Source organism: Scyliorhinus torazame, chromosome 3, assembly GCF_047496885.1.
Source record: "Scyliorhinus torazame isolate Kashiwa2021f chromosome 3, sScyTor2.1, whole genome shotgun sequence".
Lineage (NCBI taxonomy): Eukaryota > Metazoa > Chordata > Chondrichthyes > Carcharhiniformes > Scyliorhinidae > Scyliorhinus > Scyliorhinus torazame.
This window is the reverse complement of record NC_092709.1, coordinates 365,449,191-365,474,301: the sequence shown is the minus strand read 5'-3', so window position 1 is coordinate 365,474,301 and position 25,111 is coordinate 365,449,191.

The window sequence follows — 25,111 nt, the reverse complement described above, 5'->3', positions numbered from 1 at the left end:
TGCCATGTCTCTCAGACTGTGCCATGTGTCTCAGACTGTGCCATGCCCCTTTCAGACTGTGCCATGTCTCTCTCAGACTGTGCCATATATCTCTAGACTGTGCCATGTCTCTCTCAGACTGTGCCATGTCTATCAGACTGTGCCGTGTCTCTCTCAGACTGTGCCATGTGTCTCTCAGACTGTGCCATGTCTCTCAGACTGTGCCATGTCCCTCTCACGCTGTGCCATGCCCCTCTCAGGCTGTGCCATGTCTCTCAGACTGTGCCATGTCTCTCTCAGGCTGTGCCATGTCTCTCAGACTGTGCCATGTCCCTCTCAGTCTGTGCCATCTCTCTGAGACTGTGCCATGTCTCTCTCAGGCTGTGCCATGTCTCTGAGGCTGTGCCATGTCCCTCTCAGGCTGTGCCATGTCTCTGAGACTGTGCCATGTCTCTCTCAGGCTGTGCCATGTCCCTGTCAGTCTGTGCCATGTCTCTGAGACTGTGCCATGTCCCTCTCAGTCTGTGCCATGTCTCTGAGACTGTGCCATGTCTCTCTCAGGCTGTGCCATGTCTCTCAGACTGTGCCATGTCCCTCTCAGTCTGTGCCATCTCTCTGAGACTGTGCCATGTCTCTCTCAGGCTGTGCCATGTCCCTGAGGCTGTGCCATGTCCCTCTCAGGCTGTGCCATGTCTCTCTCAGACTGTGCCATGTCCCTCTCAGACTGTGCCATGTCTCTCTCAGACTGTGCCATGTCCTTCTCAGGCTGTGCCATGTCTCTCAGACTGTGCCATGTGTCTCAGACTGTGCCATGCCCCTTTCAGACTGTGCCATGTCTCTCTCAGACTGTGCCATATATCTCTAGACTGTGCCATGTCTCTCTCAGACTGTGCCATGTCTATCAGACTGTGCCGTGTCTCCCTCAGTCTGTGCCATGTGTCTCTCAGACTGTGCCATGTCTCTGAGACTGTGCCATGTCCCTCTCACGCTGTGCCATGCCCCTCTCAGGCTGTGCCATGTCTCTCAGACTGTGCCATGTCTCTCTCAGACTGTGCCATGTCTCTCTCAGACTGTGCCATGTCTCTCTCAGACTGTGCCATGTCCCTCTCAGGCTGTGCCATGTCTCTCAGACTGTGCCATGTCCCTCTCAGGCTGTGCCATGCCCCTCTCAGGCTGTGCCATGTCTCTCAGACTGTGCCATGTCTCTCTCAGACTGTGCCATGTCTCTCTCAGACTGTGCCATGTCTCTCTCAGACTGTGCCATGTCCCTCTCAGGCTGTGCCATGTCTCTCTGAGACTGTGCCATGTCTCTGAGACTGTGCCATGTCTCTCTCAGAATGTGCCATGTCTCTCTCAGACTGTGCCATGTCTCTCTCATAATGTGCCATGTCTCTCTGAGACTGTGCCATGTCTCTCTGAGACTGTGCCATGTCTCTCAGACTGTGCCATGTCTCTCTCAGAATGTGCCATGTCTCTCTCAGACTGTGCCATGTTCCTCTAGACTGTGCCGTGTCCCTCTCAGACTGTGCCGTGTCCCTCTCAGACTGTGCCATGTCCCTCTAGACTGTGCCATGTCTCTCTCAGACTGTGCCATGTCTCTCTCAGACAGTGCCATGTCCCTATCAAACTGTTCCATGTCCCTCTCAGGCTCTGCAATGTCTCGTTCAGACTGTGCCATGTCCTTCTCAGACTGTGCCATGTCTCTCTCAGACTGTGCCATGTCTCGCTTACACGGTGCCATGTCCCTCTAGACTGTGCCCTGTCCCTCTGAGACTGTGCCATGTCTCTCTCAGACTGTGTCATGTCCCTCTGAGACTGTGCCATGTCCCTCTCAGACTGTGCCATGTCCCTCTAGACTGTGCCATGTCCCTCTAGACTGTGCCATGTCCCTCTCAGACTGTGCCATGTCTCTCTCAGAATGTGCCATGTCTCTCTCAGACTGTGCCGTGTCTCTCTCAGACTGTGCCATGTCTCTCTCAGACTGTGCCATGTCCCTCTCAGACTGTTCCATCTCCCTCTAGACTGTGCCATGTATTTCTCAGACTGTGCCATGTCCCTCTCAGACTGTGCCATGTCCCTCTCAGACTGTGCCATGTCCCTCTCAGACTGTTCCATGTCTCTCTGAGACTGTGCCATGTCTCTCTCAGACTGTGCCATGTCTCTCTCAGACTGTGCCATGTCTCTCTCAGACTGTGCCATGTCTCGCGCAGACTGTGCCAAGTCCCTCTCAGACTGTGCCATGTCCCTCTAGACTGTGCCATGTATCTCTAGACTGTGCCATGTCTCTCCCAGACTGTGCCATGTCTCTCTCAGACTGTGCCATGTCCCTCTCAGACTGTTCCATCTCCCTCTAGACTGTGCCATGTATTTCTCAGACTGTGCCATGTCCCTCTCAGACTGTGCCATGTCCCTCTCAGACTGTGCCATGTCCCTCTAGACTGTGCCATGTCTCTCCCAGACTGTGCCATGTCTCTCTCAGACTGTGCCATGTCCCTCTCAGACTGTGCCATGTCTCTCTGAGACTGTGCCATGTCTCTGAGACTGTGCCATGTCTCTCTCAGAATGTGCCATGTCTCTCTCAGACTGTGCCATGTCTCTCTCATAATGTGCCATGTCTCTCTGAGACTGTGCCATGTCTCTCTCAGACTGTGCCATGTCTCTCTCAGACTGTGCCATGTCTCTCAGACTGTGCCATGTCTCTCTCAGACTGTGCCATGTCTCTCTCAGACTGTGCCATGTCTCTCTCAGACTGTGCCATGTCCCTCTCAGACTGTGCCATGTCTCTCTCAGACTGTGCCATGTCTCTCTGAGACTGTGCCATGTCTCTCAGACTGTGCCATGTCTCTCTCAGAATGTGCCATGTCTCTCTCAGAATGTGCCATGTTCCTCTAGACTGTGCCGTGTCCCTCTCAGACTGTGCCGTGTCCCTCTCAGACTGTGCCATGTCTCTCTCAGACTGTGCAATGTCCCTCTCAGACTGTGCCATGTCCCTCTAGACTGTGCCATATCTCTCTCAGACTGTGCCTTGTCCCTCTCAGACTGTGCCATGTCTCTCTCAGACTGTGCCATGTCCCTCTCAGACTGTGCCATGTCTCTCTCAGACTGTGCCATGTCTCTCTTAGACTGTGCCATGTCCCTCTCAGACTGTGCCATGTCCCTCTAGATTGTGCCATATCTCTCTCAGACTGTGCCTTGTCCCTCTCAGACTGTTCCATGTCCCTCTCAGGCTCTGCAATGTCTCGTTCAGACTGTGCCATGTCCTTCTCAGACTGTGCCATGTCTCGCTTACACGGTGCCATGTCTCGCTTACACGGTGCCATGTCCCTCTAGACTGTGCCGTGTCCCTCTCAGACTGTGCCGTGTCCCTCTCAGACTGTGCCATGTCTCACTCAGACTGTGCCATGTCCTTCTCAGACTGTGCCATGTCTCTCTCAGACTGTGCCATGTCTCTCAGACAGTGCCATGTCACTCTCAGACAGTGCCATGTCTCTTAGACTATGCCATGTCTCTCTCAGACTGTGCCATGTCTCTCTCAGACTGTGCCATGTCTCTCTCAGACTGTGCCATGTCTCTCTCAGACTGTGCCATGTCTCTCAGACAGTGCCATGTCACTCTCAGACTGTGCCATGTCTCTCAGACTGTGCCATGTCCCTCTCAGACTGTGCCATGTCCCTCTCAGACTGTGCCATGTCTCTCTCAGACTGTGCCATGTCCCTCTCAGACTGTGCCATGTCCCTCTAGACTGTGCCATGTCCCTCTCAGGCTGTGCCATGTCTCTCAGACTGTGCCATGTGTCTCTCAGACTGTGCCATGTCCCTCTCAGGCTGTGCCATGTCTCTCAGACTGTGCCATGTGTCTCAGACTGTGCCATGCCCCTTTCAGACTGTGCCATGTCTCTCTCAGACTGTGCCATGTCCCTCTCAGACTGTGCCATGTCCCTCTCAGGCTGTGCCATGTCTCTCAGACTGTGCCATGTCTCTCAGACTGTGCCATGTGTCTCAGACTGTGCCATGCCCCTTTCAGACTGTGCCATGTCTCTCTCAGACTGTGCCATATATCTCTAGACTGTGCCATGTCTCTCTCAGACTGTGCCATGTCTATCAGACTGTGCCGTGTCTCTCTCAGACTGTGCCATGTGTCTCTCAGACTGTGCCATGTCTCTCAGACTGTGCCATGTCCCTCTCACGCTGTGCCATGCCCCTCTCAGGCTGTGCCATGTCTCTCAGACTGTGCCATGTCTCTCTCAGACTGTGCCATGTCTCTCTCAGACTGTGCCATGTCTCTCTCAGACTGTGCCATGTCCCTCTCAGGCTGTGCCATGTCTCTCAGACTGTGCCATGTCCCTCTCAGGCTGTGCCATGCCCCTCTCAGGCTGTGCCATGTCTCTCAGACTGTGCCATGTCTCTCTCAGACTGTGCCATGTCTCTCTCAGACTGTGCCATGTCTCTCTCAGACTGTGCCATGTCTCTCTCAGGCTGTGCCATGTCTCTCTGAGACTGTGCCATGTCTCTGAGACTGTGCCCTGTCCCTCTGAGACTGTGCCATGTCTCTCTCAGACTGTGTCATGTCCCTCTGAGACTGTGCCATGTCCCTCTCAGACTGTGCCATGTCCCTCTAGACTGTGCCATGTCCCTCTAGACTGTGCCATGTCTCTCTCAGGCTGTGTCATGTCTCTGAGACTGTGCCCTGTCCCTCTGAGACTGTGCCGTGTCTCTCTCAGACTGTGCCATGTCTCTCTCAGACTGTGCCATGTCCCTCTCAGACTGTTCCATCTCCCTCTAGACTGTGCCATGTATTTCTCAGACTGTGCCATGTCCCTCTCAGACTGTGCCATGTCCCTCTCAGACTGTTACATCTCCCTCTAGACTGTGCCATGTCTCTCCCAGACTGTGCCATGTCTCTCTCAGACTGTGCCATGTCCCTCTCAGACTGTGCCATGTCTCTCTGAGACTGTGCCATGTCTCTGAGACTGTGCCATGTCTCTCTCAGAATGTGCCATGTCTCTCTCAGACTGTGCCATGTCTCTCTCATAATGTGCCATGTCTCTCTGAGACTGTGCCATGTCTCTCTAAGACTGTGCCATGTCTCTCTCAGACTGTGCCATGTCTCTCTCAGACTGTGCCATGTCCCTCTCAGACTGTGCCATGTCTCTCTGAGACTGTGCCATGTCTCTCAGACTGTGCCATGTCTCTCTCAGAATGTGCCATGTCTCTCTCAGAATGTGCCATGTTCCTCTAGACTGTGCCGTGTCCCTCTCAGACTGTGCCGTGTCCCTCTCAGACTGTGCCATGTCTCACTCAGACTGTGCAATGTCCCTCTCAGACTGTGCCATGTCCCTCTAGACTGTGCCATATCTCTCTCAGACTGTGCCTTGTCCCTCTCAGACTGTGCCATGTCTCTCTCAGACTGTGCCATGTCCCTCTCAGACTGTGCCATGTCTCTCTCAGACTGTGCCATGTCTCTCTCAGACTGTGCCATGTCCCTCTCAGACTGTGCCATGTCCCTCTAGATTGTGCCATATCTCTCTCAGACTGTGCCTTGTCCCTCTCAGACTGTTCCATGTCCCTCTCAGGCTCTGCAATGTCTCGTTCAGACTGTGCCATGTCCTTCTCAGACTGTGCCATGTCTCGCTTACACGGTGCCATGTCTCGCTTACACGGTGCCATGTCCCTCTAGACTGTGCCGTGTCCCTCTCAGACTGTGCCGTGTCCCTCTCAGACTGTGCCATGTCTCACTCAGACTGTGCCATGTCCTTCTCAGACTGTGCCATGTCTCTCTCAGACTGTGCCATGTCTCTCAGACAGTGCCATGTCACTCTCAGACAGTGCCATGTCTCTCAGACTGTGCCATGTCTCTCTCAGACTGTGCCATGTCTCTCTCAGACTGTGCCATGTCTCTCTCAGACTGTGCCATGTCTCTCAGACAGTGCCATGTCACTCTCAGACTGTGCCATGTCTCTCAGACTGTGCCATGTCCCTCTCAGACTGTGCCATGTCCCTCTCAGACTGTGCCATGTCTCTCTGAGACTGTGCCATGTCCCTCTCAGACTGTGCCATGTCCCTCTAGACTGTGCCATGTCCCTCTCAGGCTGTGCCATGTCTCTCAGACTGTGCCATGTGTCTCTCAGACTGTGCCATGTCCCTCTCAGGCTGTGCCTTGTCTCTCAGACTGTGCCATGTGTCTCAGACTGTGCCATGCCCCTTTCAGACTGTGCCATGTCTCTCTCAGACTGTGCCATGTCCCTCTCAGACTGTGCCATGTCCCTCTCAGGCTGTGCCATGTCTCTCAGACTGTGCCATGTGTCTCAGACTGTGCCATGTCTCTCTCAGACTGTGCCATGTCTCTTTCAGACTGTGCCATGTCTCTCTCAGACTGTGCCATATATCTCTAGACTGTGCCATGTCTCTCTCAGACTGTGCCATGTCTATCAGACTGTGCCATGTCTATCAGACTGTGCCATGTGTCTCTCAGACTGTGCCATGTCTATCAGACTGTGCCATGTGTCTCTCAGACTGTGCCATGTCCCTCTCAGGCTGTGCCATGTCTATCAGACTGTGCCATGTGTCTCTCAGCCCGTTCCCTGTCCCTCTCAGGCTGTGCCATGTCTCTCAGACTGTGCCATGTGTCTCAGACTGTGCCATGCCCCTTTTAGACTGTGCCATGTCTCTCTCAGACTGTGCCATATATCTCTAGACTGTGCCATGTCTCTCTCAGACTGTGCCATGTCTTTCAGACTGTGCCATGTCTCTCTCAGACTGTGCCATGTGTCTCTCAGACTGTGCCATGTCTCTCTCAGACTGTGCCATGTTTCTCTCAGACAGTGCCATGTCTCTCTCAGACTGTGCCATATATCTCTAGACTGTGCCATGTCTCTCTCAGACTGTGCCATGTCTATCAGACTGTGCCATGTCTCTCTCAGACTGTGCCATGTCTCTCAGACTGTGCCATGTCTCTCTCAGACTGTGCCATGTCCCTCTCAGACTGTGCCATGTCTCTCTCAGACTGTGCCATGTCTATCAGACTGTGCCATGTCTCTCTCAGACTGTGCCATGTGTCTCACAGACTGTGCCATGTCTCTCTCAGACTGTGCCATGTCTCTCTCAGGCTGTGCCATGTCTCTCAGACTGTGCCATGTCTCTCTCAGACTGTGCCATGTCCCTCTCAGACTGTGCCATGTCTCTCTCAGACTGTGCCATGTCCCTCTCAGGCTGTGCCATGTCTCTCAGACTGTGCCATGTGTCTCAGAATGTGCCATGCCCCTTTCAGACTGTGCCAGGTCTCTCTCAGACTGTGCCATATATCTCTAGACTGTACCATGTCTCTCTCAGACTGTGCCATGTCTATCAGACTGTGCCATGTCTCTCTCAGACTGTGCCATGTGTCTCTCAGACTGTGCCATGTCTCTCAGACTGTGCCATGTCCCTCTCACGCTGTGCCATGTCCCTCTCAGGCTGTGCCATGTCTCTCAGACTGTGCCATGTCCCTCTCAGGCTGTGCCATGCCCCTCTCAGGCTGTGCCATGTCTCTCAGACTGTGCCATGTCTCTCTCAGACTGTGCCGTGTCCCTCTTGACTGTGCCATGTCTCTCTAAGGCTGTGCCGTGTCTCTCAGACTGTGCCATGTCCCTCTCAGACTGTGCCATGTCCCTCTCAGGCTGTGCCATGTCTCTCAGACTGTGCCATGTCCCTCTCAGGCTGTGCCATGTCTCTCTCAGAATGTGCCATGTCCCTCTGAGACTGTGCCATGTCCCTCTCAGACTGTGCCATGTCCCTCTAGACTGTGCCATGTCTCTCTCAGGCTGTGTCATGTCTCTCAGATTGTGCCATGTCTCTCTCAGAATTTGCCATGTCTCTCTCAGACTGTGCCGTGTCCCTCTCAGACTGTGCCATGTCTCTCTCAGACTGTGCCATGTCTCTCTCAGACTGTGCCATGTCTCTCAGACTGTGCCATGTCTCTCTCAGACTGTGCCATGTCTCTCAGACTGTGCCATGTCTCTCTGAGACTGTGCCATGTCTCTCTCAGACTGTGCCATGTCTCTCTCAGACTGTGCCATGTCTCTCTCAGACTGTGCCATGTCTCTCTCAGACTGTGCCATGTCTCTCTCAGACTGTTCCATCTCCCTCTAGACTGTGCCATGTCTTTCTCAGAATGTGCAATGTCCCTCTGAGACTGTGCCATGTCCCTCTCAGACTGTGCCATGTCCCTCTAGACTGTGCCATGTCTCTCTCAGGCTGTGTCATGTCTCTCAGATTGTGCCATGTCTCTCCCAGACTGTGCCATGTCTCTCTCAGACTGTGCCATGTCCCTCTCAGACTGTGCCATGTCTCTCTGAGACTGTGCCATGTCTCTGAGACTGTGCCATGTCTCTCTCAGAATGTGCCATGTCTCTCTCAGACTGTGCCATGTTCCTCTAGACTGTGCCGTGTCCCTCTCAGACTGTGCCGTGTCCCTCTCAGACTGTGCCATGTCCCTCTAGACTGTGCCATGTCTCTCTCAGACTGTGCCATGTCTCTCTCAGACTGTGCCATGTCCCTCTCAGGCTCTGCAATGTCTCGTTCAGACTGTGCCATGTCCTTCTCAGACTGTGCCATGTCTCTCTCAGACTGTGCCATGTCTCGCTTACACGGTGCCATGTCCCTCTAGACTGTGCCGTGTCCCTCTCAGACTGTGCCGTGTCCCTCTCAGACTGTGCCATGTCACTCTCAGAGAGTGCCATGTCTCTCAGACTGTGCCATGTCTCTCTCAGACTGTTCCATGTCTCTCTCAGACTGTGCCATGTCTCTCTCAGACTGTGCCATGTCTCTCTCAGACTGTGCCATGTCACTCTCAGACTGTGCCATGTCTCTCAGATTGTGCCATGTCACTCTCAGACTGTGCCATGTCTCTCTGAGACTGTGCCATGTCTCTGAGACTGTGCCATGTCTCTCTCAGAATGTGCCATGTCTCTCTCAGACTGTGCCATGTCTCTCTCATAATGTGCCATGTCTCTCTGAGACTGTGCCATGTCTCTCTGAGACTGTGCCATGTCTCTCAGACTGTGCCATGTCTCTCTCAGAATGTGCCATGTCTCTCTCAGACTGTGCCATGTTCCTCTAGACTGTGCCGTGTCCCTCTCAGACTGTGCCGTGTCCCTCTCAGACTGTGCCATGTCTCTCTCAGACTGTGCCATGTCCCTCTCAGACTGTGCCATGTCCCTCTAGACTGTGCCATATCTCTCTCAGACTGTGCCTTGTCCCTCTCAGACTGTTCCATGTCCCTCTCAGGCTCTGCAATGTCTCGTTCAGACTGTGCCATGTCCTTCTCAGACTGTGCCATGTCTCTCTCAGACTGTGCCATGTCTCGCTTACACGGTGCCATGTCCCTTAGACTGTGCCGTGTCCCTCTCAGACTGTGCCGTGTCCCTCTCAGACTGTGCCATGTCTCTCTCAGACTGTGCCATGTCCTTCTCAGACTGTGCCATGTCTCTCTCAGACTGTGCCATGTCTCTCAGACAGTGCCATGTCACTCTCAGACTGTGCCATGTCTCTCAGACTGTGCCATGTCTCTCTCAGACTGTGCCATGTCTCTCTCAGACTGTGCCATGTCTCTCTCAGACTGTGCCATGTCTCTCTCAGACTGTGCCATGTCTCTCAGACAGTGCCATGTCCCTCTCAGGCTGTGCCATGTCTCTCAGACTGTGCCATGTGTCTCAGACTGTGCCATGTCTCTCTCAGACTGTGCCATATATCTCTAGACTGTGCCATGTCTCTCTCAGACTGTGCCATGTCTATCAGACTGTGCCATGTCTCTCTCAGACTGTGCCATGTCTCTCTCAGACTGTGCCATGTCTCTCTCAGGCTGTGCCATGTCTCTCAGACTGTGCCATGTGTCTCAGACTGTGCCATGTCTCTCTCAGACTGTGCCATATATCTCTAGACTGTGCCATGTCTCTCTCAGACTGTGCCATGTCTATCAGACTGTGCCATGTCTCTCTCAGACTGTGCCATGTGTCTCTCAGACTGTGCCATGTCTCTCTCAGACTGTGCCATGTCTCTCTCAGGCTGTGCCATGTCTCTCTCAGGCTGTGCCATGTCTCTCTCATACTGTGCCATGTCCCTCTCAGACTGTGCCATGTCTCTCTCAGACTGTGCCATGTCTATCAGACTGTGCCATGTCTCTCTCAGACTGTGCCATGTGTCTCTCAGACTGTGCCATGTCCCTCTCAGGCTGTGCCATGTCTCTCAGTCTGTGCCATGTCTCTCTCAGACTGTGCCATGTCTCTCTCAGACTGTGCCATGTCCCTCTCAGGCTGTGCCATGTCTCTCAGACTGTGCCATGTCTCTCTCAGACTGTGCCATGTCCCTCTCAGGCTGTGCCATGTCTCTCTCAGACTGTGCCATGTCCCTCTCAGACTGTGCCATGTCTCTCTCAGACTGTGCCATATATCTCTAGACTGTGCCATGTCTCTCTCAGACTGTGCCATGTCTATCAGACTGTGCCATGTCTCTCTCAGACTGTGCCATGTGTCTCTCAGACTGTGCCATGTCTCTCTCAGATTGTGCCATGTCCCTCTCAGACTGTGCCATGTCTCTCTCAGACTGTGCCATGTCTATCAGACTGTGCCATGTCTCTATCAGACTGTGCCATGTCCCTCTCAGACTGTGCCATGTCTCTCTCAGACTGTGCCATGTCTCTCTCAGGCTGTGCCATGTCTCTCAGACTGTGCCATGTCTCTCTCAGACTGTGCCATGTGTCTCTCAGACTGTGCCATGTCTCTCTCAGACTGTGCCATGTCCCTCTCAGGCTGTGCCATGTGTCTCAGACTGTGCCATGCCCCTTTCAGACTGTGCCATGTCTCTCTCAGACTGTGCCATATATCTCTAGACTGTGCCATGTCTCTCTCAGACTGTGCCATGTCTATCAGACTGTGCCATGTCTCTCTCAGACTGTGCCATGTGTCTCTCAGACTGTGCCATGTCTCTCAGACTGTGCCATGTCCCTCTCACGCTGTGCCATGTCCCTCTCAGGCTGTGCCATGTCTCTCAGACTGTGCCATGTCCCTCTCAGGCTGTGCCATGCCCCTCTCAGGCTGTGCCATGTCTCTGAGACTGTGCCATGTCTCTCTCAGACTGTGCCGTGTCCCTCTTGACTGTGCCATGTCTCTCTCAGGCTGTGCCGTGTCTCTCAGACTGTGCCATGTCCCTCTCAGACTGTGCCATGTCCCTCTCGACTGTGCCATGTCCCTCTCAGGCTGTGCCATGTCCCTCTCGACTGTGCCATGTCCCTCTCAGGCTGTGCCATGTCTCTCAGACTGTGCCATGTCCCACTAGACTGTGCCATGTCCCTCTCAGGCTGTGCCATGTTTCTCTCAGACTGTGCCATGTTTCTCAGACTGTGCCATGTCTCTCTCAGACTGTGTCATGTCCCTCTCAGACAGTGCCATGTCTCTCTCAGACTGTGCCATGTCCCTCTCAGACTGTGCCATGTCTCTCAGACTGTGCCATGTCCCTCTCAGGCTGTGCCATGTCTCTCAGGCTGTGCCATGTCGCTATCAGGCTGTGCCATGTCTCTCTCAGACTGTGCCATGTCTCTCTCAGACTGTGCCATGTCCCTCTCAGACTGTGCCATGTCTCTCAGACTGTGCCATGTCCCTCTCAGGCTGTGCCATGTCTCTCAGACTGTGCCATGTCTCTCTCAGGCTGTGCCATGTCCTCCCTCAGACTGTGCCATGTCCCTCTCAGACTGTGCCATGTCTCTCTCAGAATGTGCCATGTCTCTCTCCGACTGTGCCGTGTCCCTCTCAGACTGTGCCATGTCTCTCTGAGACTGTGCCATGTCTCTCTCAGACTGTGCCATGTCTCTCTCAGACTGTGCCATGTCTCTCTCAGACTGTGCCATGTCCCTCTCAGACTGTTCCATCTCCCTCTAGACTGTGCCATGTCTTTCTCAGACTGTGCCATGTCCCTCTCAGACTGTGCCATGTCCCTCTCAGACTGTGCCATGTCTCTCTCAGACTGTGCCATGTCCCTCTCAGGCTGTGCCATGTCTCTCAGGCTGTGCCATGTCGCTATCAGGCTGTGCCATGTCTCTCTCAGACTGTGCCATGTCTCTCTCAGACTGTGCCATGTCCCTCTCAGACTGTGCCATGTCTCTCAGACTGTGCCATGTCCCTCTCAGGCTGTGCCATGTCTCTCAGACTGTGCCATGTCTCTCTCAGGCTGTGCCATGTCCTCCCTCAGACTGTGCCATGTCCCTCTCAGACTGTGCCATGTCTCTCTCAGAATGTGCCATGTCTCTCTCAGACTGTGCCGTGTCCCTCTCAGACTGTGCCATGTCTCTCTGAGACTGTGCCATGTCTCTCTCAGACTGTGCCATGTCTCTCTCAGACTGTGCCATGTCTCTCTCAGACTGTGCCATGTCCCTCTCAGACTGTTCCATCTCCCTCTAGACTGTGCCATGTCTTTCTCAGACTGTGCCATGTCCCTCTCAGACAGTGCCATGTCCCTCTCAGACTGTGCCATGTCTCTCTCAGACTGTGCCATGTCCCTCTCAGACTGTTACATCTCCCTCTAGACTGTGCCATGTCTCTCCCAGACTGTGCCATGTCTCTCTCAGACTGTGCCATGTCCCTCTCAGACTGTGCCATGTCTCTCTGAGACTGTGCCATGTCTCTGAGACTGTGCCATGTCTCTCTCAGAATGTGCCATGTCTCTCTCAGACTGTGCCATGTCTCTCTCATAATGTGCCATGTCTCTCTGAGACTGTGCCATGTCTCTCTGAGACTGTGCCATGTCTCTCAGACTGTGCCATGTCTCTCTCAGAATGTGCCATGTCTCTTTCAGACTGTGCCATGTTCCTCTAGACTGTGCCGTGTCCCTCTCAGACTGTGCCGTGTCCCTCTCAGACTGTGCCATGTCTCTCTCAGACTGTGCCATGTCCCTCTCAGACTGTGCCATGTCCCTCTAGACTGTGCCATGTCTCTCTCAGACTGTGCCTTGTCCCTCTCAGACTGTTCCATGTCCCTCTCAGGCTCTGCAATGTCTCGTTCAGACTGTGCCATGTCCTTCTCAGACTGTGCCATGTCTCGCTTACACGGTGCCATGTCCCTCTAGACTGTGCCGTGTCCCTCTCAGACTGTGCCGTGTCCCTCTCAGACTGTGCCATGTCTCTCTCAGGCTGTGCCATGTCTCTCAGACTGTGCCATGTCACTCTCAGGCTGTGCCATGTCTCTCAGACAGTGCCATGTCCCTCTCAGGCTGTGCCATGTCTCTCAGACTGTGCCATGTCCCTCTCAGACTGTGCCATGTCCCTCTAGACTGTGCCATGTCTCTCTCAGACTGTGCCTTGTCCCTCTCAGACTGTTCCATGTCCCTCTCAGGCTCTGCAATGTCTCGTTCAGACTGTGCCATGTCCTTCTCAGACTGTGCCATGTCTCTCTCAGACTGTGCCATGTCTCGCTTACACGGTGCCATGTCCCTCTAGACTGTGCCGTGTCCCTCTCAGACTGTGCCGTGTCCCTCTCAGACTGTGCCATGTCCCTCTCAGACTGTGCCATGTCTCTCAGACTGTGCCATGTCTCTCTCAGACTGTGCCATGTCCCTCTCAGACTGTGCCATGTCTCTCAGACTGTGCCATGTCTCTCAGACTGTGCCATGTCTCTCAGACTGTGCCATGTCTCTCTCAGACTGTGCCATGTCTCTCTCAGACTGTGCCATGTCTCTCTCAGACAGTGCCATGTCTCTCAGACTGTGCCGTGTCCCTCTCAGACTGTGCCATGTCTCTCACAGACTGTGCCATGTCCTTCTCAGACTGTGCCATGTCTCTCTCAGACTGTGCAATGTCCTTCTCAGACTGTGCCATGTCTCTCTCAGACAGTGCCATGTCTCTCAGACTGTGCCATGTCCCTCTCAGACTGTGCCATGTCTCTCTCAGACAGTGCCATGTCTCTCAGACTGTGCCATGTCTCTCTCAGACAGTGCCCTGTCTCTCAGACTGTGCCATGTCTCTCTCAGACAGTGCCATGTCTCTCAGACTGTGCCATGTCCCTCTCAGACTGTGCCATGTCTCTCTCAGACTGTGCCATGTCTCTCTCAGACTGTGCCATGTCTCTCTCAGACTGTGCCATGTCTCTCTCAGACTGTGCCATGTCTCTCAGACAATGCCATGTCACTCTCAGACTGTGCCATGTCTCTCAGACTGTGCCATGTCCCTCTCAGACTGTGCCATGTCCCTCTCAGACTGTGCCATGTCTCTCTGAGACTGTGCCATGTCCCTCTCAGACTGTGCCATGTCCCTCTAGACTGCGCCATGTCCCTCTCAGACTGTGCCATGTGTCTCAGACTGTGCCATGTCTCTCTCAGACTGTGCCATATATCTCTAGACTGTGCCATGTCTCTCTCAGACTGTGCCATGTCTATCAGACTGTGCCATGTCTCTCTCAGACTGTGCCATGTCTCTCTCAGACTGTGCCATGTCTCTCTCAGGCTGTTCCATGTCTCTCAGACTGTGCCATGTGTCTCAGACTGTGCCATGTCTCTCTCAGACTGTGCCATATATCTCTAGACTGTGCCATGTCTCTCTCAGACTGTGCCATGTCTATCAGACTGTGCCATGTCTCTCTCAGACTGTGCCATGTGTCTCTCAGACTGTGCCATGTCTCTCTCAGACTGTGCCATGTCTCTCTCAGGCTGTGCCATGTCTCTCTCAGGCTGTGCCATGTCTCTCTCATACTGTGCCATGTCCCTCTCAGACTGTGCCATGTCTCTCTCAGACTGTGCCATGTCTATCAGACTGTGCCATGTCTCTCTCAGACTGTGCCATGTGTCTCTCAGACTGTGCCATGTCCCTCTCAGGCTGTGCCATGTCTCTCAGTCTGTGCCATGTCTCTCTCAGACTGTGCCATGTCTCTCTCAGACTGTGCCATGTCCCTCTCAGGCTGTGCCATGTCTCTCAGACTGTGCCATGTCTCTCTCAGACTGTGCCATGTCCCTCTCAGGCTGTGCCATGTCTCTCTCAGACTGTGCCATGTCCCTCTCAGACTGTGCCATGTCTCTCTCAGACTGTGCCATATATCTCTAGACTGTGCCATGTCTCTCTCAGACTGTGCCATGTCTATCAGACTGTGCCATGTCTCTCTCAGACTGTGCCATGTGTCTCTCAGACTGTGCCATGTCTCTCTCAGATTGTGCCATGTCCCTCTCAGACTGTGCCATGTCTCTCTCAGACTGTGCCATGTCTATCAGACTGTGCCATGTCTCTCTCAGACTGTGCCATGTCCCTCTCAGACTGTGCCATGTCTCTCTCAGACTGTGCCATGTCTCTCTCAGGCTGTGCCATGTCTCTCAGACTGCGCCATGTCTCTCTCAGACTGTGCCATGTGTCTCTCAGACTGTGCCATGTCTCTCTCAGACTGTGCCATGTCCCTCTCAGGCTGTGCCATGTGTCTCAGACTGTGCCATGCCCCTTTCAGACTGTGCCATGTCTCTCTCAGACTGTGCCATATATCTCTAGACTGTGCCATGTCTCTCTCAGACTGTGCCATGTCTATCAGACTGTGCCATGTCTCTCTCAGACTGTGCCATGTGTCCCTCAGACTGTGCCATGTCTCTCAGACTGTGCCATGTCCCTCTCACGCTGTGCCATGTCCCTCTCAGGCTGTGCCATGTCTCTCAGACTGTGCCATGTCCCTCTCAGGCTGTGCCATGCCCCTCTCAGGCTGTGCCATGTCTCTGAGACTGTGCCATGTCTCTCTCAGACTGTGCCGTGTCCCTCTTGACTGTGCCATGTCTCTCTCAGGCTGTGCCGTGTCTCTCAGACTGTGCCATGTCCCTCTCAGACTGTGCCATGTCCCTCTCGACTGTGCCATGTCCCTCTCAGGCTGTGCCATGTCCCTCTCGACTGTGCCATGTCCCTCTCAGGCTGTGCCATGTCTCTCAGACTGTGCCATGTCCCACTAGACTGTGCCATGTCCCTCTCAGGCTGTGCCATGTTTCTCTCAGACTGTGCCATGTTTCTCAGACTGTGCCATGTCTCTCTCAGACTGTGTCATGTCCCTCTCAGACAGTGCCATGTCTCTCTCAGACTGTGCCATGTCCCTCTCAGACTGTGCCATGTCTCTCAGACTGTGCCATGTCTCTCTCAGACTGTGCCATGTCCCTCTCAGGCTGTGCCATGTCTCTCAGGCTGTGCCATGTCGCTATCAGGCTGTGCCATGTCTCTCTCAGACTGTGCCATGTCTCTCTCAGACTGTGCCATGTCCCTCTCAGACTGTGCCATGTCTCTCAGACTGTGCCATGTCCCTCTCAGGCTGTGCCATGTGTCTCAGACTGTGCCATGTCTCTCTCAGGCTGTGCCATGTCCTCCCTCAGACTGTGCCATGTCCCTCTCAGACTGTGCAATGTCTCTCTCAGAATGTGCCATGTCTCTCTCCGACTGTGCCGTGTCCCTCTCAGACTGTGCCATGTCTCTCTCAGACTGTGCCATGTCTCTCTCAGACTGTGCCATGTCTCTCTCAGACTGTGCCATGTCTCTCTCAGACTGTGCCATGTCCCTCTCAGACTGTTCCATCTCCCTCTAGACTGTGCCATGTCTTTCTCAGACTGTGCCATGTCCCTCTCAGACTGTGCCATGTCCCTCTCAGACTGTGCCATGTCTCTCTCAGACTGTGCCATGTCCCTCTCAGGCTGTGCCATGTCTCTCAGGCTGTGCCATGTCGCTATCAGGCTGTGCCATGTCTCTCTCAGACTGTGCCATGTCTCTCTCAGACTGTGCCATGTCCCTCTCAGACTGTGCCATGTCTCTCAGACTGTGCCATGTCCCTCTCAGGCTGTGCCATGTCTCTCAGACTGTGCCATGTCTCTCTCAGGCTGTGCCATGTCCTCCCTCAGACTGTGCCATGTCCCTCTCAGACTGTGCCATGTCTCTCTCAGAATGTGCCATGTCTCTCTCAGACTGTGCCGTGTCCCTCTCAGACTGTGCCATGTCTCTCTGAGACTGTGCCATGTCTCTCTCAGACTGTGCCATGTCTCTCTCAGACTGTGCCATGTCTCTCTCAGACTGTGCCATGTCCCTCTCAGACTGTTCCATCTCCCTCTAGACTGTGCCATGTCTTTCTCAGACTGTGCCATGTCCCTCTCAGACTGTGCCATCTCCCTCTCAGACTGTGCCATGTCTCTCTCAGACTGTGCCATGTCCCTCTCAGACTGTTACATCTCCCTCTAGACTGTGCCATGTCTCTCCCAGACTGTGCCATGTCTCTCTCAGACTGTGCCATGTCCCTCTCAGACTGTGCCATGTCTCTCTGAGACTGTGCCATGTCTCTGAGACTGTGCCATGTCTCTCTCAGAATGTGCCATGTCTCTCTAAGACTGTGCCATGTCTCTCTCATAAAGTGCCATGTCTCTCTGAGACTGTGCCATGTCTCTCTGAGACTGTGCCATGTCTCTCAGACTGTGCCATGTCTCTCTCAGAATGTGCCATGTCTCTCTCAGACTGTGCCATGTTCCTCTAGACTGTGCCGTGTCCCTCTCAGACTGTGCCGTGTCCCTCTCAGACTGTGCCATGTCTCTCTCAGACTGTGCCATGTCCCTCTCAGACTGTGCCATGTCCCTCTAGACTGTGCCATGTCTCTCTCAGACTGTGCCTTGTCCCTCTCAGACTGTTCCATGTCCCTCTCAGGCTCTGCAATGTCTCGTTCAGACTGTGCCATGTCCTTCTCAGACTGTGCCATGTCTCGCTTACACGGTGCCATGTCCCTCTAGACTGTGCCGTGTCCCTCTCAGACTGTGCCGTGTCCCTCTCAGACTGTGCCATGTCTCTCTCAGGCTGTGCCATGTCTCTCAGACTGTGCCATGTCACTCTCAGGCTGTGCCATGTCTCTCAGACAGTGCCATGTCCCTCTCAGGCTGTGCCATGTCTCTCAGACTGTGCCATGTCTCTCTCAGACTGTGCCATGTCTCTCTCAGACTGTGTCATGTCTCAGATTGTGCCATGTCCCTCTCAGACTGTGCCATGTCCCTCTAGACTGTGCCATGTCTCTCTCAGACTGTGCCTTGTCCCTCTCAGACTGTTCCATGTCCCTCTCAGGCTCTGCAATGTCTCGTTCAGACTGTGCCATGTCCTTCTCAGACTGTGCCATGTCTCTCTCAGACTGTGCCATGTCTCGCTTACACGGTGCCATGTCCCTCTAGACTGTGCCGTGTCCCTCTCAGACTGTGCCGTGTCCCTCTCAGACTGTGCCATGTCCCTCTCAGACTGTGCCATGTCTCTCAGACTGTGCCATGTCTCTCTCAGACTGTGCCATGTCCCTCTCAGACTGTGCCATGTCTCTCAGACTGTGCCATGTCTCTCAGACTGTGCCATGTCTCTCAGACTGTGCCATGTCTCTCAGACTGTGCCATGTCTCTCTCAGACTGTGCCATTTCTCTCTCAGACTGTGCCATGTCTCTCTCAGACAGTGCCATGTCTCTCAGACTGTGCCGTGTCCCTCTCAGACTGTGCCATGTCTCTCACAGACTGTGCCATGTCCTTCTCAGACTGTGCCATGTCTCTCTCAGACTGTACCATGTCCTTCTCAGACTGTGCCATGTCTCTCTCAGACAGTGCCATGTCTCTCAGACTGTGCCATGTCCCTCTCAGACTGTGCCATGTCTCTCTCATACAGTGCCATGTCTCTCAGACTGTGCCATGTCTCTCTCAGACAGTGCCCTGTCTCTCAGACTGTGCCATGTCTCTCTCAGACAGTGCCATGTCTCTCAGACTGTGCCATGTCCCTCTCAGACTGTGCCATGTCTCTCTCAGACTGTGCCATGTCTCTCAGACTGTGCCATGTCTCTCAGACTGTGCCATGTCTCTCTCAGACAGTGCCATGTCTCTCAGACTGTGCCATGTCTCTCAGACTGTGCCATGTCTCTCTCAGACTGTGCCATGTCTATCAGGCTGTGCCATGTCCCTCTCAGACTGTGCCATGTTTCTCTCAGACTGTGCCATGTCTCTCAGACTGTGCCATGTCTCTCAGACTGTGCCATGTCTCTCTCAGACAGTGCAATGTCTCTCAGACTGTGCCATGTCTCTCTCAGACAGTGCCCTGTCTCTCAGACTGTGCCATGTCTCTCTCAGACAGTGCCATGTCTCTCAGACTGTGCCATGTCCCTCTCAGACTGTTCCATGTCTCTCTCAGACTGTGCCATGTCTCTCAGACTGTGCCATGTCTCTCAGACCGTGCCATGTCTCTCTCAGACTGTGCCATGTCTCTCTCAGGCTGTGCCATGTCTCTCTCAGGCTGTGCCATGTCTCTCTCATACTGTGCCATGTCCCTCTCAGACTGTGCCATGTCTCTCTCAGACTGTGCCATGTCTATCAGACTGTGCCATGTCTCTCTCAGACTGTGCCATGTGTCTCTCAGACTGTGCCATGTCCCTCTCAGGCTGTGCCATGTCTCTCAGTCTGTGCCATGTCTCTCTCAGACTGTGCCATGTCTCTCTCAGACTGTGCCATGTCCCTCTCAGGCTGTGCCATGTCTCTCAGACTGTGCCATGTCTCTCTCAGACTGTGCCATGTCCCTCTCAGGCTGTGCCATGTCTCTCTCAGACTGTGCCATGTCCCTCTCAGACTGTGCCATGTCTCTCTCAGACTGTGCCATATATCTCTAGACTGTGCCATGTCTCTCTCAGACTGTGCCATGTCTATCAGACTGTGCCATGTCTCTCTCAGACTGTGCCATGTGTCTCTCAGACTGTGCCATGTCTCTCTCAGATTGTGCCATGTCCCTCTCAGACTGTGCCATGTCTCTCTCAGACTGTGCCATGTCTATCAGACTGTGCCATGTCTCTCTCAGACTGTGCCATGTCCCTCTCAGACTGTGCCATGTCTCTCTCAGACTGTGCCATGTCTCTCTCAGGCTGTGCCATGTCTCTCAGACTGTGCCATGTCTCTCTCAGACTGTGCCATGTGTCTCTCAGACTGTGCCATGTCTCTCTCAGACTGTGCCATGTCCCTCTCAGGCTGTGCCATGTGTCTCAGACTGTGCCATGCCCCTTTCAGACTGTGCCATGTCTCTCTCAGACTGTGCCATATATCTCTAGACTGTGCCATGTCTCTCTCAGACTGTGCCATGTCTATCAGACTGTGCCATGTCTCTGTCAGACTGTGCCATGTGTCTCTCAGACTGTGCCATGTCTCTCAGACTGTGCCATGTCCCCCTCACGCTGTGCCATGTCCCTCTCAGGCTGTGCCATGTCTCTCAGACTGTGCCATGTCCCTCTCAGGCTGTGCCATGCCCCTCTCAGGCTGTGCCATGTCTCTGAGACTGTGCCATGTCTCGCTCAGACTGTGCCGTGTCCCTCTTGACTGTGCCATGTCTCTCTCAGGCTGTGCCGTGTCTCTCAGACTGTGCCATGTCCCTCTCAGACTGTGCCATGTCCCTCTCGACTGTGCCATGTCCCTCTCAGGCTGTGCCATGTCCCTCTCGACTGTGCCATATCCCTCTCAGGCTGTGCCATGTCTCTCAGACTGTGCCATGTCCCACTAGACTGTGCCATGTCCCTCTCAGGCTGTGCCATGTTTCTCTCAGACTGTGCCATGTTTCTCAGACTGTGCCATGTCTCTCTCAGACTGTGTCATGTCCCTCTCAGACAGTGCCATGTCTCTCTCAGACTGTGCCATGTCCCTCTCAGACTGTGCCATGTCTCTCAGACTGTGCCATGTCTCTCTCAGACTGTGCCATGTCCCTCTCAGGCTGTGCCATGTCTCTCAGGCTGTGCCATGTCGCTATCAGGCTGTGCCATGTCTCTCTCAGACTGTGCCATGTCTCTCTCAGAATGTGCCATGTCTCTCTCCGACTGTGCCGTGTCCCTCTCAGACTGTGCCATGTCTCTCTGAGACTGTGCCATGTCTCTCTCAGACTGTGCCATGTCTCTCTCAGACTGTGCCATGTCTCTCTCAGACTGTGCCATGTCCCTCTCAGACTGTTCCATCTCCCTCTAGACTGTGCCATGTCTTTCTCAGACTGTGCCATGTCCCTCTCAGACTGTGCCATGTCCCTCTCAGACTGTGCCATGTCTCTCTCAGACTGTGCCATGTCCCTCTCAGGCTGTGCCATGTCTCTCAGGCTGTGCCATGTCGCTATCAGGCTGTGCCATGTCTCTCTCAGACTGTGCCATGTCTCTCTCAGACTGTGCCATGTCCCTCTCAGACTGTGCCATGTCTCTCAGACTGTGCCATGTCCCTCTCAGGCTGTGCCATGTCTCTCAGACTGTGCCATGTCTCTCTCAGGCTGTGCCATGTCCTCCCTCAGACTGTGCCATGTCCCTCTCAGACTGTGCCATGTCTCTCTCAGAATGTGCCATGTCTCTCTCAGACTGTGCCGTGTCCCTCTCAGACTGTGCCATGTCTCTCTGAGACTGTGCCATGTCTCTCTCAGACTGTGCCATGTCTCTCTCAGACTGTGCCATGTCTCTCTCAGACTGTGCCATGTCCCTCTCAGACTGTTCCATCTCCCTCTAGACTGTGCCATGTCTTTCTCAGACTGTGCCATGTCCCTCTCAGACTGTGCCATGTCCCTCTCAGACTGTGCCATGTCTCTCTCAGACTGTGCCATGTCCCTCTCAGACTGTTACATCTCCCTCTAGACTGTGCCATGTCTCTCCCAGACTGTGCCATGTCTCTCTCAGACTGTGCCATGTCCCTCTCAGACTGTGCCATGTCTCTCTGAGACTGTGCCATGTCTCTGAGACTGTGCCATGTCTCTCTCAGAATGTGCCATGTCTCTCTCAGACTGTGCCATGTCTCTCTCATAATGTGCCATGTCTCTCTGAGACTGTGCCATGTCTCTCTGAGACTGTGCCATGTCTCTCAGACTGTGCCATGTCTCTCTCAGAATGTGCCATGTCTCTCTCAGACTGTGCCACGTTCCTCTAGACTGTGCCGTGTCCCTCTCAGACTGTGCCGTGTCCCTCTCAGACTGTGCCATGTCTCTCTCAGACTGTGCCATGTCCCTCTCAGACTGTGCCATGTCCCTCTAGACTGTGCCATGTCTCTCTCAGACTGTGCCTTGTCCCTCTCAGACTGTTCCATGTCCCTCTCAGGCTCTGCAATGTCTCGTTCAGACTGTGCCATGTCCTTCTCAGACTGTGCCATGTCTCGCTTACACGGTGCCATGTCCCTCTAGACTGTGCCGTGTCCCTCTCAGACTGTGCCGTGTCCCTCTCAGACTGTGCCATGTCTCTCTCAGGCTGTGCCATGTCTCTCAGACTGTGCCATGTCACTCTCAGGCTGTGCCATGTCTCTCAGACAGTGCCATGTCCCTCTCAGGCTGTGCCATGTCTCTCAGACTGTGCCATGTCTCTCTCAGACTGTGCCATGTCTCTCTCAGACTGTGTCATGTCTCAGATTGTGCCATGTCCCTCTCAGACTGTGCCATGTCCCTCTAGACTGTGCCATGTCTCTCTCAGACTGTGCCTTGTCCCTCTCAGACTGTTCCATGTCCCTCTCAGGCTCTGCAATGTCTCGTTCAGACTGTGCCATGTCCTTCTCAGACTGTGCCATGTCTCTCTCAGACTGTGCCATGTCTCGCTTACACGGTGCCATGTCCCTCTAGACTGTGCCGTGTCCCTCTCAGACTGTGCCGTGTCCCTCTCAGACTGTGCCATGTCCCTCTCAGACTGTGCCATGTCTCTCAGACTGTGCCATGTCTCTCTCAGACTGTGCCATGTCCCTCTCAGACTGTGCCATGTCTCTCAGACTGTGCCATGTCTCTCAGACTGTGCCATGTCTCTCAGACTGTGCCATGTCTCTCAGACTGTGCCATGTCTCTCTCAGACTGTGCCATGTCTCTCTCAGACTGTGCCATGTCTCTCTCAGACAGTGCCATGTCTCTCAGACTGTGCCGTGTCCCTCTCAGACTGTGCCATGTCTCTCACAGACTGTGCCATGTCCTTCTCAGACTGTGCCATGTCTCTCTCAGACTGTGCCATGTCCTTCTCAGACTGTGCCATGTCTCTCTCAGACAGTGCCATGTCTCTCAGACTGTGCCATGTCCCTCTTAGACTGTGCCATGTCTCTCTCAGACAGTGCCATGTCTCTCAGACTGTGCCATGTCTCTCTCAGACAGTGCCCTGTCTCTCAGACTGTGCCATGTCTCTCTCAGACAGTGCCATGTCTCTCAGACTGTGCCATGTCCCTCTCAGACTGTGCATGTCTCTCTCAGACTGTGCCATGTCTCTCAGACTGTGCCATGTCTCTCAGACTGTGCCATGTCTCTCTCAGACTGTGCCATGTCTCTCAGACTGTGCCATGTCTCTCAGACTGTGCCATGTCTCTCTCAGACTGTGCCATGTCTATCAGGCTGTGCCATGTCCCTCTCAGACTGTGCCATGTCTCTCTCAGACTGTGCCATGTCTCTCAGACTGTGCCATGTCTCTCAGACTGTGCCATGTCTCTCTCAGACAGTGCCATGTCTCTCAGACTGTGCCATGTCTCTCTCAGACAGTGCCCTGTCTCTCAGACTGTGCCATGTCTCTCTCAGACAGTGCCATGTCTCTCAGACTGTGCCATGTCCCTCTCAGACTGTTCCATGTCTCTCTCAGACTGTGCCATGTCTCTCAGACTGTGCCATGTCTCTCAGACCGTGCCATGTCTCTCTCAGACTGTGCCATGTCTCTCTCAGACAGTGCCCTGTCACACTCAGGCTGTGCCATGTCTCTCAGACTGTGCCATGTCTCTCTCAGACAGTGCCATGTCTCTCAGACTGTGCCATGTCTCTCAGACTGTGCCATGTCTCTCTCAGACTGTGCCATGTCTCTCTCAGACTGTGCCATGTCCCTCTCAGGCTGTGCCATGTCTCTCTCAGACTGTGCCATGTCTCTCTCAGACTGTGCCATGTCTCTCAGACTGTGCCATGTCTCTCTCAGACTGTGCCATGTCTCTCTCAGCCTGTGCCATGTCCCTCTCAGGCTGTGCCATGTCTCTCTCAGACTGTGCCATGTCTCTCTCAGACTGTGCCATGTCCCTCTCAGGCTGTGCCATGCCTCTCTCAGACAGTGCCATGTCACTCTCAGGCTGTGCCATGTCTCTCTCAGGCTGTGCCATGTCCCTCTCAGGCTGTGCCATGTCTCTCAGACTGTGCCATGTCTCTCTCAGACTGTGCCATGTCACTCTCAGACAGTGCCATGTCTCTCTCAGGCTGTGCCATGTCCCTCTCAGGCTGTGCCATGTATCTCAGACTGTGCCATGTCCCTCTCAGACTGTGCCATGTCACTCTCAGACTGTGCCATGTCTCTCAGACAGTGCCATGTCCCTCTCAGGCTGTGCCATGTCTCTCAGACTGTGCCATGTGTCTCAGACTGTGCCATGCCCCTTTCAGACTGTGCCATGTCTCTCTCAGACTGTGCCATGTCCCTCTCAGACTGTGCCATGTCCCTCTCAGGCTGTGCCATGCCTCTCTCAGACAGTGCCATGTCACTCCCAGACTGTGCCATGTCTCTCTCAGGCTGTGCCATGTCCCTCTCAGGCTGTGCCATGTCTCTCAGACTGTGCCATGTCCCTCTCAGACTGTGCCATGTCACTCTCAGACTGTGCCATGTCTCTCAGACAGTGGCATGTCCCTATCAGGCTGTGCCATGTCTCTCAGACTGTGCCATGTGTCTCAGACTGTGCCATGCCCCTTTCAGACTGTGCCATGTCTCTCTCAGACTGTGCCATGTCCCTCTCAGACTGTGCCATGTCCCTCTCAGGCTGTGCCATGTCTCTCAGACTGTGCCATGTGTCTCAGACTGTGCCATGTCTCTCTCAGACTGTGCCATGTCTCTTTCAGACTGTGCCATGTCTCTCTCAGACTGTGCCATATATCTCTAGACTGTGCCATGTCTCTCTCAGACTGTGCCATGTCTATCAGACTGTGCCATGTCTATCAGACTGTGCCATGTGTCTCTCAGACTGTGCCATGTCTATCAGACTGTGCCATGTGTCTCTCAGACTGTGCCATGTCCCTCTCAGGCTGTGCCATGTCTCTCAGACTGTGCCATGTCTATCAGACTGTGCCATGTGTCTCTCAGCCCGTTCCCTGTCCCTCTCAGGCTGTGCCATGTCTCTCAGACTGTGCCATGTGTCTCAGACTGTGCCATGCCCCTTTCAGACTGTGCCATGTCTCTCTCAGACT